The sequence below is a fragment of the Diplotaxodon limnothrissa genome, linkage group LG17 (assembly GCF_057381915.1).
Source record: "Diplotaxodon limnothrissa isolate DT_005_m linkage group LG17, D_limnothrissa_male_GT1.1, whole genome shotgun sequence".
Lineage (NCBI taxonomy): Eukaryota > Metazoa > Chordata > Actinopteri > Cichliformes > Cichlidae > Diplotaxodon > Diplotaxodon limnothrissa.
The window spans coordinates 32,074,875-32,089,020 of NC_140612.1; the positions used below are offsets into that span (position 1 = coordinate 32,074,875).

The following is a 14,146-nucleotide window of genomic DNA, read 5'->3' on the forward strand; positions in this document are numbered from 1 at the left end:
TACAATCAAACATCAAAACAATTAAATTATTGGTTATATCTGTAGAAGGGAGGTTAAACACAGAGGTCCAGAGCCCTTGGATGAAACAAAAAATTTCATTCTCTCATATGATTTATTTTTTACTTCATCCACCTGCGGTCTGCCTGCCAGTTCCTCTGAATTGTCTTCAAATTTTCATGGTCCTGTTTTTTTTAAATCTCATGAGTTATGGCTTGTTTTGATTTTGTTGTTCTATTGAACTACAAACATTGGAAAAAACAAACAAACCACATATTCAGTACGAAAAGCGAAGACTGGCTGCAGTGAACCCTTTCTATTGTTTTTAACACTGAATTTCACTTCAGCTCTACTTAACTCTTCTCTGACAGAAAGGGCTCACAGACTGGTGGTGCCACACCTTTCTCTGCAGGTAGATTGGCCATCTTGGATGACAAAGGGCTTTTATGAGAATGTAAGGGAAAGAGGGATAAAGAGCGATGACAGTGAGCTCTAACTTTTTTGGGCTTAAAATAGCTCCGCCCAACGTGGGGCTCGAACCCACGACCCTGAGATTAAGAGTCTCATGCTCTACCGACTGAGCTAGCCGGGCTGTGTGCTTGATCTGTGTCTGAACATGAACATAGACAACTAAACTGGAGCAGTTACAAATTCAATCGCCTTTTATCCCCAGTGTTTCTCTGTCTCTATCATTGCAGTTTTTTGCTCCTTGTCTTCCCTCCTGTTTTCTTCACAGTTTCCACCTTTGCATTGTTTTCCCCACCTACTCATAGCTCATCCCTAATCAGAGAGATCCCCTGCTGTGCTGTCCACTCTGTGAGTTTCTGTGTTTTTCCAGTGTGGATTCTTTGTTTTTCCCTCTTTCTTCCTTTATGTGTTTTGGGAAATTTCTTCAGCCACAATAAAGGTTTGCTTTTGTTCAGTATTCAGTCTCCCCTTGTCCTCCATTTGGGTCCTCCGCAGCACATCCTGACAGAATGCCCATTATCAGTTGTTATCAGTCCCATACACATTGTCAGCTCAGTTGGAACAGCAGTGCTTATGTAGGAGATGGTAAATGTTGTAAGCCTGCTTGCATGCTTCACGTGGTAAAGGCATTTATTTTAACACTAAAAGCCGCTATTTCTTCATCTTAATAGCATCTGAAAACAAAAGTAAACAACTTAATGTGATAAAATATAATGTGAATAAAATGGATCTTGAACCAATGTGTGATTGTCCAGCATCCAAAAATTAGAATTGTGTTGCTATTTTAACCTGGAAGTACCTATTTTATCCACAGAACAACCACCGCTGAGTGAGGTGATAACTACTTATTTGCAAGTGGAGGAGCCATCTACAGACTATATGAATGGGACTGATAGCAGCTGATAGCAACTGGTTATTCAGCACGCTGATAACATTCCAAATGTGTGCAATAGAAGTTAAATTAACAGCACTGCATGTTTCCCCCACTTTAATTTGGTAGCAGTTATTTCAGCCCACTCTCATTGCCAGAGCATGAAATACTGCAGTGTTGTCAGAGTTGCTGGAGTCTCACAAATACCTAAAAGGTGTTGGGATCCAAACTTAACAAGCAAGTAAAAGCAGAAGTAGAAGGTAAGTAAAAAAGTCAAACTTCATGTCTAGCAGGAGTTTGTTAAAGTAGAAAACCCAGAAATGGTAAATGCTGGATTGAAATTGACAGTCTGATGGGTTTAGGGCATGGCCTCAAGAGGATTTTTTTTTTGTATATCTCAGGATGTTACATGTGTGTACCAAATGTCATATATCGGCATCAAACACAGCAGTTGGTTTCCTCCATAGCAATTTGCCCATTTTGCTCCCCCCCATGTATGAAATCCATAAAACCTGTACATTTTCTGTATATTTTCCTGATACGTGTGTAAAATCTCCTGACTTTTCCTTTTGTAAACAATATTAAATTGAGCAGTAATTGTTTTTGGTATCTGTACAATCGTTGCCTGGCTGTTGGAGGGTTCCAGGGCTACCCTTTGTCACCAATTCTGTTCATAATCTTTACATTTCTAGGCAAAGCCAAAGGTGGCAGAAACCTCAGGATTTTATCTCTGCTCTTTGCAGATGATGTGGTTCTGTTGGCTTCATCACAAACCCACACCTATGGTTACACGGTCGGGAGTGAGAGACAGAACAAAATCTCAGATGCAAGTGGCAGAAATGAGCTTTCCCCAAAGGGTGGCTGCCCTCTCCCTTAGAGACAGGGGGCCCGTTCTTCGTACCGCGCTAAGTGAGTTAGCTGGATGAGATTGTTGACGATTTCGCGTGATCCTGGATCGTTCGGTTCCCCGAAGCCCATCCGGGACTTGCTGTCATAGCAACAGAGCCGTAAGCGTAAACCTGCTGGGGAGCAGGTTTACTTTATGTAAACAGGATTAGATCGCGGCCACGCAGGTATGTCCGCGTCATTCATACGAAAGCAACAGCGATATTCCACCACTGTTTCACCATAAATAAATAACATCAATGTAACTAAAGATAATGCAGCACTTGATCCTTTTATTGATTTCACACAGATACATACAGGTCATTCCCTAAAAAAGGGAAATGTACTATTAACATTCTATTACATGTATGTGATTATTACAGATGTAATTCATATTTCAGAGTAGTAATTGTAAATTACTTCGTGTAATCAAGATGAGAGACCACGGCTATAAAAGCGAAGGTGGATTTGGGAAGTCTGTCGCAGCCATGTCCTGTCCGTTTACGCGAGCAACCCATTGCGGAAGGTGCAAGATTGATAAGGAGAGTCCTCAGAATTCAGCGTATATTGCGGGACAGACAGGATCCTTTAGCTCAGCGCGACAGTGTGCTCATAGAGAGATATCGATTTTCCCGTGAGGGTATTATTTACTTAACCAACTTGTTGACGAGGGGGTGCAGGACCACCACCTGTCTTTTTTTTTGCTCTGCCCTTTTCTTGGTTGCTGTTATGAACAAACAAACAGAGTATTCCAGGGTCTCTTTCCAAGAGACGACAAGCAATATAAGTGGTAAATATTACCATTCTGTAGAATATTCTTATATTTCACTTTTACTTGTTCCCATGTTCTAGTGGGTCCTGTTGTGGCTCTAATGTGAAAGGGGATATAATATAACATATTATAATATAATATAATGTAATATATTATTGGATAATATGGTGTGATATAATAAATCTACCCTACCGCCTACTGGTGTTGGCCAGAGGGGCCGATGGCGCAATATGGCAGCCTGGCTTCTGTCAGTCTGCCCCAGGGCAGCTGTGGCTACAACCGTAGCTGCCTCCACCAGTGTGTGAATGTGAGAGTGAATGAATAGTGGCATTGTCATGCGCTTTGGGTGCCTTGAAAAGCGCTATATAAATCCACTCCATTATTATTGTTATTATTGAATTACTTACGAGTTTGATTTGTCAGCAACTTTCTGCCAGCCCTCTCTCCTTGCTTTTGCAGCCTTTGCAGTGTTCCCTTGCGTTTTAATTAAACTCTGAAACTCCTGAAATCCCTCACTCAAGAGTTCTTGCTCTGCTGCCGAAAAATACCGAGCGCGCTCCTTCGACATTTTCGCCGACCAATCAAAGGGTTGCCGATCAATGTTTCTACTATCGATGCGTAGCCCCTGTTGGGCCACCCAGTGATCTCACATTACTTCATCCAGCTGTACTAATCGTCAACAACAGGTGTGTTCGGGGAACCGGAATAGCGAGCTCAGAGTTAGCGCGATGATTTGGTCTTGGATGTTTCATTTGATCTTGGATGTAGTAAGCGACGTACGAAGCACAGGGCCAGGGTGAGGACTAATCGGCCTCTATATCGCCACATCGATAGGAACCAACTGATGAAAGCGGTAGTGCCGCCCCCACAGCATCAAAATGAGAAGAGGCAAAGCTGAGATAGCTTGGACATGATTGGCTAGTGATATATTAGCAAAGGGCATTAATGCCAATGACAGGGGGTTGTTGTGAGGATACAAGGGATGGGGGGTGATAGTGGTGATATGGTCCAACTCAAATTAATTTTGTTCTAAAACAGATGCGCCCAACGTGGGGCTCGAACCCACGACCCTGAGATTAAGAGTCTCATGCTCTACCGACTGAGCTAGCCGGGCTGTACAAGGCGCAACTCTAGGTAGTTCAGGCCTCAGACCGGGATGTCTCCGGGGGCTTCTAGGGTAAGGTGTTCCTGGCATGCCCTTCTGGGGAGCAGGTCTTGGGGCAGACCCAGGACACGATGGTGAGATTATATCTCTAAGCTACTTTGGGAACCCCTTGGTGTTTCCCTGGACAAGCTGGAGGAGGTGGCTGGGGAGAGGGAGGTCTGGGCTTCTCTGCTTAGGCTGCTAGCCTCCCAGTATGGACTTCATATCTCTTTAAAAGTGGACCGTCCTTTCTAGGTGTGCAATATTGCAGTAGCAAGTGAATCATGGCCGCATCTGACAGAACAGCAGCATGTGACTCCTTGGGATTGGAATATTTTGCTCATTTATGAGTTTTTTTCAAGTAATAGTCACTCCAAAAAATTTGACAATACCCACAAACTGTAATTGCAGCAGTTCTGAGACAGTTAACGGAATCGCCTCGCTTACATCACTAGATTTTCTTGGTGTTTGCTGAATTTGCTGCAGAAATCAAAGTATTTCTGACTAAATTAACCAATTAACAAAAAAAGACTGTAGATACAAATTTGAGATGTGTTGTAATAAATGCAGAGTGATTCTTTTGAAATATAGTTAAAACTTTTACTGTCGTTTGAAAAACACACACACACACACACTCACATTTTTCTGTTGAACACACGCCGAGTGCTGCACAGTAAACTCCAGCTAGCAAAGTGTGACTCATCAAAAATCATTTCTTCTTTCTCTGTCGTTGCCTCTTTTTTCTCTGCCTGTCAACAACTCCCCTCCTCCTTTCTTTTCAATCTTTCTTCCCTATCCACTTTCTCTGTCCCACCCCTCCCCCTATCCACATCATTCGATACATACAAACGCACACATGCGCACCCCTCCAGCTCTTCTTCAGTCCTGCCTAACTATTCTGTGGGCACGGTGCCCAGGAAGCAGCACGAGCAGGGCAGAGAGCTCCGGGCTGAGCCCCGCAGCCACACTGGCACCCTGTAAGCCTAGAAAGCAATAGGAGCAGAGAATGTGTAAAGCAGAAGCATTGCGAGAAAAGAGACGCAAGGAGCGGATTTTAAAGGAGGAGAGGGTGAAAAAGGGGTAGAAAAGTAGAAGTGCAGAATCGGGCTGAGAAAGGATAAAGAGATAAGAGGATGCAATAGCAGGGGAGACATGCAACAGAGGAGAGGATTAGAGATGGGGAAGACAAAAGGAGATTAGAAAAACAGATAGATCAATAGACAGAGAGACACAGAGAGAGGAGGAGGAAAGATGCAGGGAGGGAGAATGTGTGAAGCAAGAGAGAAAAAAGAGAGCCGGGCAGACAGCCAGCACTCCCAGATAGGTCAGAGCAACGGACATGTCTCCAGAGACTATGTGTGTGTGTGTGTGTGTGAGTGTGTGTGTGGTTTGTGTGAAAGACAGTGGCAAGAGATGGAGGGAGGAGGAGAGAAGAATGCAGAAGAGGAGGAAGAGGAGAGCAGCGGAGCGCATAGAGAAAGAGTGGGGGACTTGTATAAGATACTGTCGTGAATGTCTGAAATGCGACCTTGGAAATCTATATCTTTGCATTTGTGTCTGTGAGTTACAACTCGTTGCTGGCACTAGATCTCTAGTTACTGCTGGGTATTATTAGACAAAGGAAGCTATCTGAAGCACAGATTTTGCATACATTAGTACATTTTAACACATGTGTTTATTGATTGATTGACCTGTCGTTTGCATATCACAGTGCATTTGAGTCTGATGCTAGACGCTGGGCTGTACCACCCTGTAGTTTGCCTGTGAACGAGAAAATAAAGCACCCTGATCCACGTCTGGGTCGAAGCACAATATTTGAGTTGCAATATGAGAGAAGCTTCAAAATTTTAATTCATGTGTGTGACACAGAGAGACGGTTAGGGATGCTCAAGCTCATCTTTCTCGACCAGTTTGGGGGGAAAAGGCAATAGTTATATGAAACTGTAGAAAAAGGGAACAGAGGAGAGAGGCTCAGTGCATCATGGGAGCGCCCACAGCAACCCTGGACAACTCAAATCTAATGGAAAAATAATAAATCAGTGACCACAGCCAAAGGGATTCAAACTGAATTTTGGCAAATGTGTTTGCTGCAAGCAGCCTGCTCAAATGTGATTGGTCAGTAGTTCTCTTAGTAGTAGGATTTATTAATAAGATAATAGGTTACTCAAAAAAAAAAGAAAAAAAAAGAAAGGAGGCATCCCACCTGATGTGCTGAGTTGCTAACGTTGCACCCAGGTACAGATACAGATGCAAAAGGACCCCTTCTGTGTGTCTGGTATGCCAGTGGCTTTAGCTTATTAATTACACAGGCAGGTTTTTAAATGTTTTAACTACCAATAAGCAGAATATCCAATATCACCAGATAAAGAATTATTGTGTATGTATAAGTTGTCAACTACGCACAAAGTATCAGTATGAATGTTTTTAATGTCTAAAGATTGTGTATGCATGCAAGGCCAGTCCAGGTCATAGAATGTGCTGTATGTGTCAATAACAGTGAAGGCCGTGGGATTACATGACCTTGAATTCCACATGTATCTTACACACACACACACACACACACACACACACACACACACACAGTGTCAAACACAAAGCCCCATGAAATCCTCAAACTCCTAGGGGTCTTTATGAGGCTCTTGCTTTGGTCACGGAAGGACAGGAGGAAATAGGCTGATGGTCTGTGGTTTTAAAAAGAGCAAATATATCTTCAGCACAATACATTTACATGCTGCTATTATTGCTTGTTTCAAATAATATCCAAATTTCTGTCTGAATAACAGCCAAAGGGGAAGTGTGATTATTAAAAGTGTGTTTCCGGACACGTATCGAGAGAAAGTCTGCGTACATGAAAAGGAATAATAGAAGAAAGGTATTAATGAGTCTGAAAAAGCCTGGACATGTGTTTTGTAGACTCGCGTATTTACATTATCGTGCTTTTCCCCCCAGCAATTTTCAAAGCGAGATTCGGCCTTAGAGCGAGCTTCCCTTTGCTTCCTTTAGTTTCTGTAACTTTCAGGGGAAATGGGGTAAACACTGGCTCCTGCCACCCACCATGCTAATAGACCTTTTTTCCTAGCAGTCATTTTGACATGTAAACACAGGTGATACTAATGATGCTGAGGCTCTGCACCTAACGAACAGAACCTTCATTAATGTCATTGGCAACACCTGTGTTTTCATGTTACTTTATGTCAAAGTCTAGATGAGCTTTCCTAATTACAGCAATGTCCAGTGTGGCTGCGTCAGACATTTGCATTTGCACCTGCACCTCTGTCGGGAAAGTCCTGGAAAGTTTAGGCCTGCAGTGCGCGCGTGTGTGTGTGAAATTAGCTTACGATTACGACTACTTAATATATGAAAATCATGAAGTTTTTGTAAAAATTTGTATATGTATTTTTAGAAGATCAGCCTAAGAGACGGGTGAGCAGTACAGAGATGTGAACCGGTAAAGAGGAGGGAAGAATTTAGGTGGTGGTTGGGCCCTGAGATCTCAGTTTCAACTGCTCCGTGTGTGTGTATGTGTGTGTGTGTTTGTGTGATATCCTGCATATCAGCTTGTTTTTTGGACACTGGAGTTTGTGCAAAAACTGTATGTTTGTGTCACATTAAAAAAGGAAGTGTTTGTGTGTGTGTATTTTTTATTGTAATCAGTATAGCCTATACACTTGCAGCGCATGTGTGTTATCTGCATAATACTGGTCTATATGTATATTCTTGCATTTGAGCTTGTGTATGTGTGGGCTGCTATCCCTTTTATGTGTGTGTGTTCGTGCGTGCATGTGTGTGTGCATGTGCCATGAGCCCCAGTGAGATGCAGCGAGCATGACGGAGAATGACAGCTTGATTTATGGCGAGGCTATAAGTAGAATGACTACTGGTAGAGGAAGAGAGTGTGAGTGTGTGAGGGGGGGAAACATGATAGAGAGAGGGGGAAAAGGGAAGATTGGAAAGGATAGATTGTGGATGGAAAGAAGGGGAGATGGGGGGGTGACAGGAGGCAAAGGGATGCAGGGACAGGGAGCGAGAGAAAGAGAGATGGTCTGAGCGACAAAGCTAAAAAGGCATTGGACGAGAGAGAAGATGAGTGATGGCGGGTTGCCTTTAAAAAAAAAAAAAAGAAGGGAAAAACGGAAAAGGGTCAGAAAGGGACTGATTGGGATTTTGTGAGAGGCTCTGAGTTTCTATTTGCATATTGCTTAAGTATGGCAGAAAAAAAACTGAAAAAACATGACCCAATCTGCAAGCTGCATGAAAAGACACGTAGAAGAGAAGGAGAAACAGGAGGAGGGAAAGTTTAGCTCTTGTTTGCGAAGGGTTAGTACGTGTTGGTTTAATGACACAGTGCAGTTCACGCAGTGCAGCATGCTCGATAGCAAAAATACATTATCTTCACAATTACATTTACATCTTTAGACGTTTAGGGGATTTTGTTATGCAGAACGGCATATGCAGAGTGCAAATGAGCCTCAGTTCCCTGATCAATAACACTGCAAAGCGAACAATATCCAGGAGAATATTCAAGCGTGCCGATGATTACTGTGAATGTCATTGCAAGCTGTGAAATAAAAGATGTTATTATGTTACATTTTAGAGCTTTAATGCTTCATTATTAGTTTTGAAGATCCTCTGCTTGGCTGATGATTTTAAAAACCACGTTTTCTAATAGCATGGGAGTCGTTTCTGCAAGGGCTTTGAACGGATCTCATACAATTTAACCTATAAAATGTGTTCATTAAGCCACCGCAGGTTGGATAAGGGGGAAAAATGTGGCATGAAACTGAGTTGCATGAATGCCGGTGCCCTGATATTTGTATCACTCATAATTAACCTCTTAGCAACAACCAGGTGTCTGGTGACCCATCTAGAGTTGGGTTAAGGTTTGAGTGTGGTTCATGTCAAGATCTTTTTATAAAAATGTCACCTATTTAGAACTCCTAAATGTAAAGGTTTTTAACAAGAAAAAGGAAGGATGGAACTTCTTTTGAAATTAAACATCTTCTGGTGTCTGAAGATTAGCCAATTTTACACATGACTAAAACAAAACCCTAAAATTAGATGGGTCGTCAGTAAGATTATCTGCATCCTGATTTATTGTTAACGCTTGATAAAATTGTGGGAAAATATAAAGTGGGGCATGCCAGAAAAGGTTTGAAGACCCCTGTCCTAGCCATAATCCCTACAAACTAAGATGTTTTTATTTAAAAACTTTGGCACTCTCCACCCAGACAAGTATTCGGCACAGCTGCAAAAATATTCATGGTTGATGTAAACAAGATAGCACAGCATTAGTTGCACATAGAAAATGCTTGAGAAGACGAACATCAAGTACTGTGAGTAAGGAAAAGGTAACACCAGACATGTCTTTAAATGTAATTTCATTAAATCATTAGTTATTACATGACCAACCGGTCATGGCAGCTGGCCGCCCCTCCCTGAGCATGGTTCTTCTAGAGGATTCTTCCTGTTAAAAGGGAGTTTTTCCTTTCCACTGTTGCCAAGTTCTCGCTCATTGAGGGTTGATTCGATTCTGGGGGTTTTCTCTGTATTATCATAGGGTCTTTATCTTTTGTTTTGATTTGGCGCTTAGGCAGAAGATGAAGTTGGACTTTTACAAAAAACGAAAACACGTGTACATGTCCCAACACTCTTTTGATCAAACTTTGATGACACTGCTACAGAGGAGGATTGGGGTCACTGACAAAAATCTCTTTATGGGTTGTCATTCAAAAAAAGTACTTGTAACATTTTATTATGTAATGGATTATGTTACTTTCTGAAGAAAGTCATTTGTTACACTATTTGTTACATTGCTTTCCCCTGGCGCCATATCAAGGGCTGGAACTGCGCCATGATTACTAGTTAGAAAACCTTAGGTTACCGTCCCACAAGCTGACACAAATCCCTACTCTAATGATGACACACGTTCGGTTAGTGTGAAAATAAAGCAATCCCCACTATGTGTCTACTGCAGAAACATGTTCAGGTCCAAATACAGGCTACAATGCTAAAAGCCTGACTGCTCATCACTGCCTTTGTTGCTACTTTAAAATCAGTATCTGGCCTCTGGGCTGGGGTCAGCATACACTCTGCTTTGCAATCAATCTGTGTTCGTGGCTAGCTGTTAGCATCTGTTTGTGCAGATGTTGTTTTTTGTGCAATAAAAAAATAATGTCTACACCTCCACTCCTCAAAAGTTTCAGACTGCTCCACCATTTACCTCCTCCCTGCACACAAACCGAATTCAAGTAAGGCCATAATTGTAACTGTAAGGTAATTACTGAATTTAGTACAGCAATGCACTGTATTACTACACTACTGAAAAATGGACAGTGTTGGGTGTAACGTTTTCCAAAGCAATCCTGTGCTAGATTTAACCTCAACAGAAGAAGCCATGGGAATCGTAAAGGAGTACATACACAAATAGGAGGACATCACTGTGTGAGCCTTGCCTTAATTTTTGTGGCTGCCAAGATCGAATCAGGGAGTTTACAAGGGTGTCCCCGTAATTTCTTTCTAACAGCCTCAGCTTGTGCCCAAAGGCTAAAACCCAATCTGTGAGTTTTTTCAAACCAAAACTGGGTCAGCAGCATTTCTAGAAGTTTCTGTCTTATGTCTCCAAAAGATTTCTGGAGTAGTGCAGATGTTAGGTGTGAACAGAAGAAATTAGAAGAGCAGAAATTAAGACCTTAAAACAAAAACAAAAAAAGTCAGTGTTAATGTGTTCAAACTTTTAACCCTTTGATAACCTCAACTCCAAAACCAGGTGAAAAAAGTGAGGATTTTTGTGCGATTTCCCTTTTCTTTCTTTGTCTTCACATTGCACTTTATTGCTTTGGTCTTTTCATTGCTGTACTTTCTTTTTCTCTTTTTCCAGAGGAAAAGTTGTAATTTTCTACCCTCTGGTATAAAATAGAGGAGCGTTTTCAGGGCACAGAGCAGGGACGGGGAAGAAACGACTGTGAGAAATATGAGCAGGAGAGACAGATAGAGACAGAAAGAAAGAGAGAGCGCAGTCTTTGATCTATCTCTTGGTAGGAGCTGGTCTTGGCATGCAGCCAGAAAACCCCACAGCGCACATATACAGACACACACACACATATATGCACACACATTTAGGGCTCCAGGGCTTTGCTGATTATTTCTACTGGGAGGATCAAACACGCCTGCCCCCCCCTCCCCTAACCACCCTCCCTTCTCCATCCTCCATCCATCTATCCATCCATCCTTCACCTATCTGTCTTTTTACGAGACCATCTGTCCAGGCATTCATCAGGCACCCCATCCATTCTTCTATCAGATGGAAAGATCTGATCTAAAAAAGCTAAAACACGTCACTTTCCTTACAGTGACTAATTATAACAGACTGCGAAACATATTAAGGGTCTCTGAGCTTTAAATCATCAGTGACTTTGCTGAGCCGTCAGCAGTGTGGGCGTCAGGATGGCCGAGTGGTCTAAGGCGCCAGATACAAGGATGCAGTCCTTCCTCACTCATGAGATTTTTGGTCTCCAAATGGAGGCGTGGGTTCAAATCCTGCTCCTGACAGTATTTTTGGCACTGAAGTTTTTTAACACATGTTGTTTATTGGAAAAAAAAAAAACTCATCCAACAAGTCTGCCACTCTGTTGCTTTGTATTCAGTTGATGACATGTAAAGCTTATTTATTCTTGTGAACTTTAAAGGTAAGAAAGCCTAAGTGATAAGCAGAGCCGATACTTGGATTTTTAAAAAATCTTTATCTATTTGATTTTCCAGCAGTGCTACATTTTTTAAGGTTTTATAGGGAACATCTTCGCGATACTCAGTATTCATGACAAATTCATATGAAATCACAGTAATTTTAATCCAATTAAATTCTGTTCAGTTTTATTCAGTTTTATTTATACAGCACTAAATCTCAACAACACTCACCTCAAGGCGCTTTAAGGTAGACACTACAATAATACATACAGAGAAGTTGCTATAATCGTCGATTTTGGTTTGTGTGCAGGGAGGAGGTAAATGGTGGAGCAGTCTCAAACTTTTGAGGAGTGGAGATGTAGACATTTTTTTTTATTGCACAAAAAAACAACATCTGCACAAACAGATGCTAACAGCTAGCCACGAACACAGATTGATTGCAAAGCAGAGTGTATGCTGACCCCAGCCCAGAGGCCAGATACTGATTTTAAAGTAGCAACAAAGGCAGTGATGAGCAGTCAGGCTTTTAGCATTGTAGCCTGTATTTGGTGGGGGGGGTTTGGTTTTTTTGGACCTGGAAGATACTTTATGTGACCTGTCCAGGTCGCCAGTCTGTCAAAGGGCTAACACATCGGAGTAAGGAGGAGTCAAACACAAATGTCGTACAAATGCAACAATGTGCAAAGCAAGCACGCAAGCCATGTAGCAGTAACGTATATTTGTGTAACCTATAAATCCCATCATAAAGACCATGAGCAGCAAAACGAAGAAAGCAGAGCAATATGCAGATTTGAAAGAAGGCGACAAAGGTGAAATTTTGGCTGTGTTCACTAAACATAATAATAGAAACATGCTTAAAAATGATAATTCAGTCAATAATTTGTTTTGATAAAAATGCCACCATAGTCTGTGTCACTATTCACGTTAGCTGTGAATGTGTGGGCTGAGTTTAAGAGTATGAGGCTCTTAATCTCATTGTGTTCAAGCCCCACGTTGGGTAAAATTACTTGACTTGAAGTTGGCAAAGTATGAACTAGCTAGAAAATTTGCAGTATGTGGAAACTTAGAGACATAAGGCCTTCTCAAATAGAGAATCATTTTAAAGATGTCTTCTGTGGATTATTGTGTGCACACACTGAAGGGGAATTTGTAGTTCTGGACTGTGCACGGAGAGTGCTGTCGACAGCTGCCATCAACAAGGTCAGGGCCCTGTGAGTGTGTGTTTGTACGAGAGACAGTCTGGAGACACAGTAACATCTTCAGCTGTTGCTTAAGTTGTAAAAGAGTTATTGTCAGTCTCTCAGTTCTTTCTGCCTTTCCTTCATTCCACTAAAGTACCAATTGCTTTGTGCCACCATCTGCCTTAAATTTTCATTTTGTTCCTCTAGAAATTATCTATATAACTGGAAGATTTCCTCTTGTTTGTCCCCTCTGGTCTACAATAATCACACCAGTCAGTTCCATGCTGAATCAGCTGCTATGAATTCTCTCCGTGTTTCTCTCTCTTGTTGAGCTGTGGAGCCTGAAGGTCTAACCTCCAGTTGAACTCACACACACGTTTACTTCAGTGTGTGTGTGTGTGTGTGTGTGTGTGTGCATTTGTTTGTCATGACTATGAACTCTCAACTCTGACCTTCAGTGCATATCTATCTATCTATGTATCTATCTAGCTGTTTTCTCTCATAGTGCCTACAGGCAGATGTAGGGGTCATTAAAACAGGAGCTGTGTGTGGTGCGCATGTGCATGAGTGAGGGCACTGGCCCTTCCTCCACTGTCTAAAAAGGAAATACCAAATTATGGAGGTTCTCTCTCTCTCTCTCTCTCTCTCTCTCTCACACACACACACACACACACACACACACACACATATATATATATATATATATATATATATATATATATATATATATATATATATATATATATATATATATATATATATATATATATATATATATATATATATATATATATATATATATATGTATGTATATATATGTATATATATATATATGTATATATATATATATATGTATGTATATATATATATATATGTATGTATATATATGTGTATATATATATATATATGTATGTATATATATATGTATATATATGTATATATATATATATATGTATGTATATATATGTATATATATATATATATGTATGTATATATATGTATATATATATATATATATATGTATGTATATATATGTATATACATATATATATATACATATATATACATACATATATATATGTATATATATATGTGTGTGTGTGTGTATATATGTGTATATGTATGTGTATATATGTATGTGTATA

At 41.0% G+C, this 14,146-nt stretch overlaps 2 non-coding genes across 2 annotated transcripts; both read right to left on the minus strand.

The window, feature by feature from the left end:
* Positions 1–516: 516 nt before the first annotated feature.
* On the minus strand, positions 517–589 carry trnak-cuu (transfer RNA lysine (anticodon CUU)). Its single transcript has one exon. It is a non-coding gene; the product is annotated as a tRNA-Lys (tRNA).
* A 3,445-nt stretch (positions 590–4,034) lies between these two features.
* trnak-cuu (transfer RNA lysine (anticodon CUU)) lies at positions 4,035–4,107 on the minus strand. The gene has a single exon. It is a non-coding gene; the product is annotated as a tRNA-Lys (tRNA).
* Between the last annotated feature and the right edge of the window lie 10,039 nt (positions 4,108–14,146).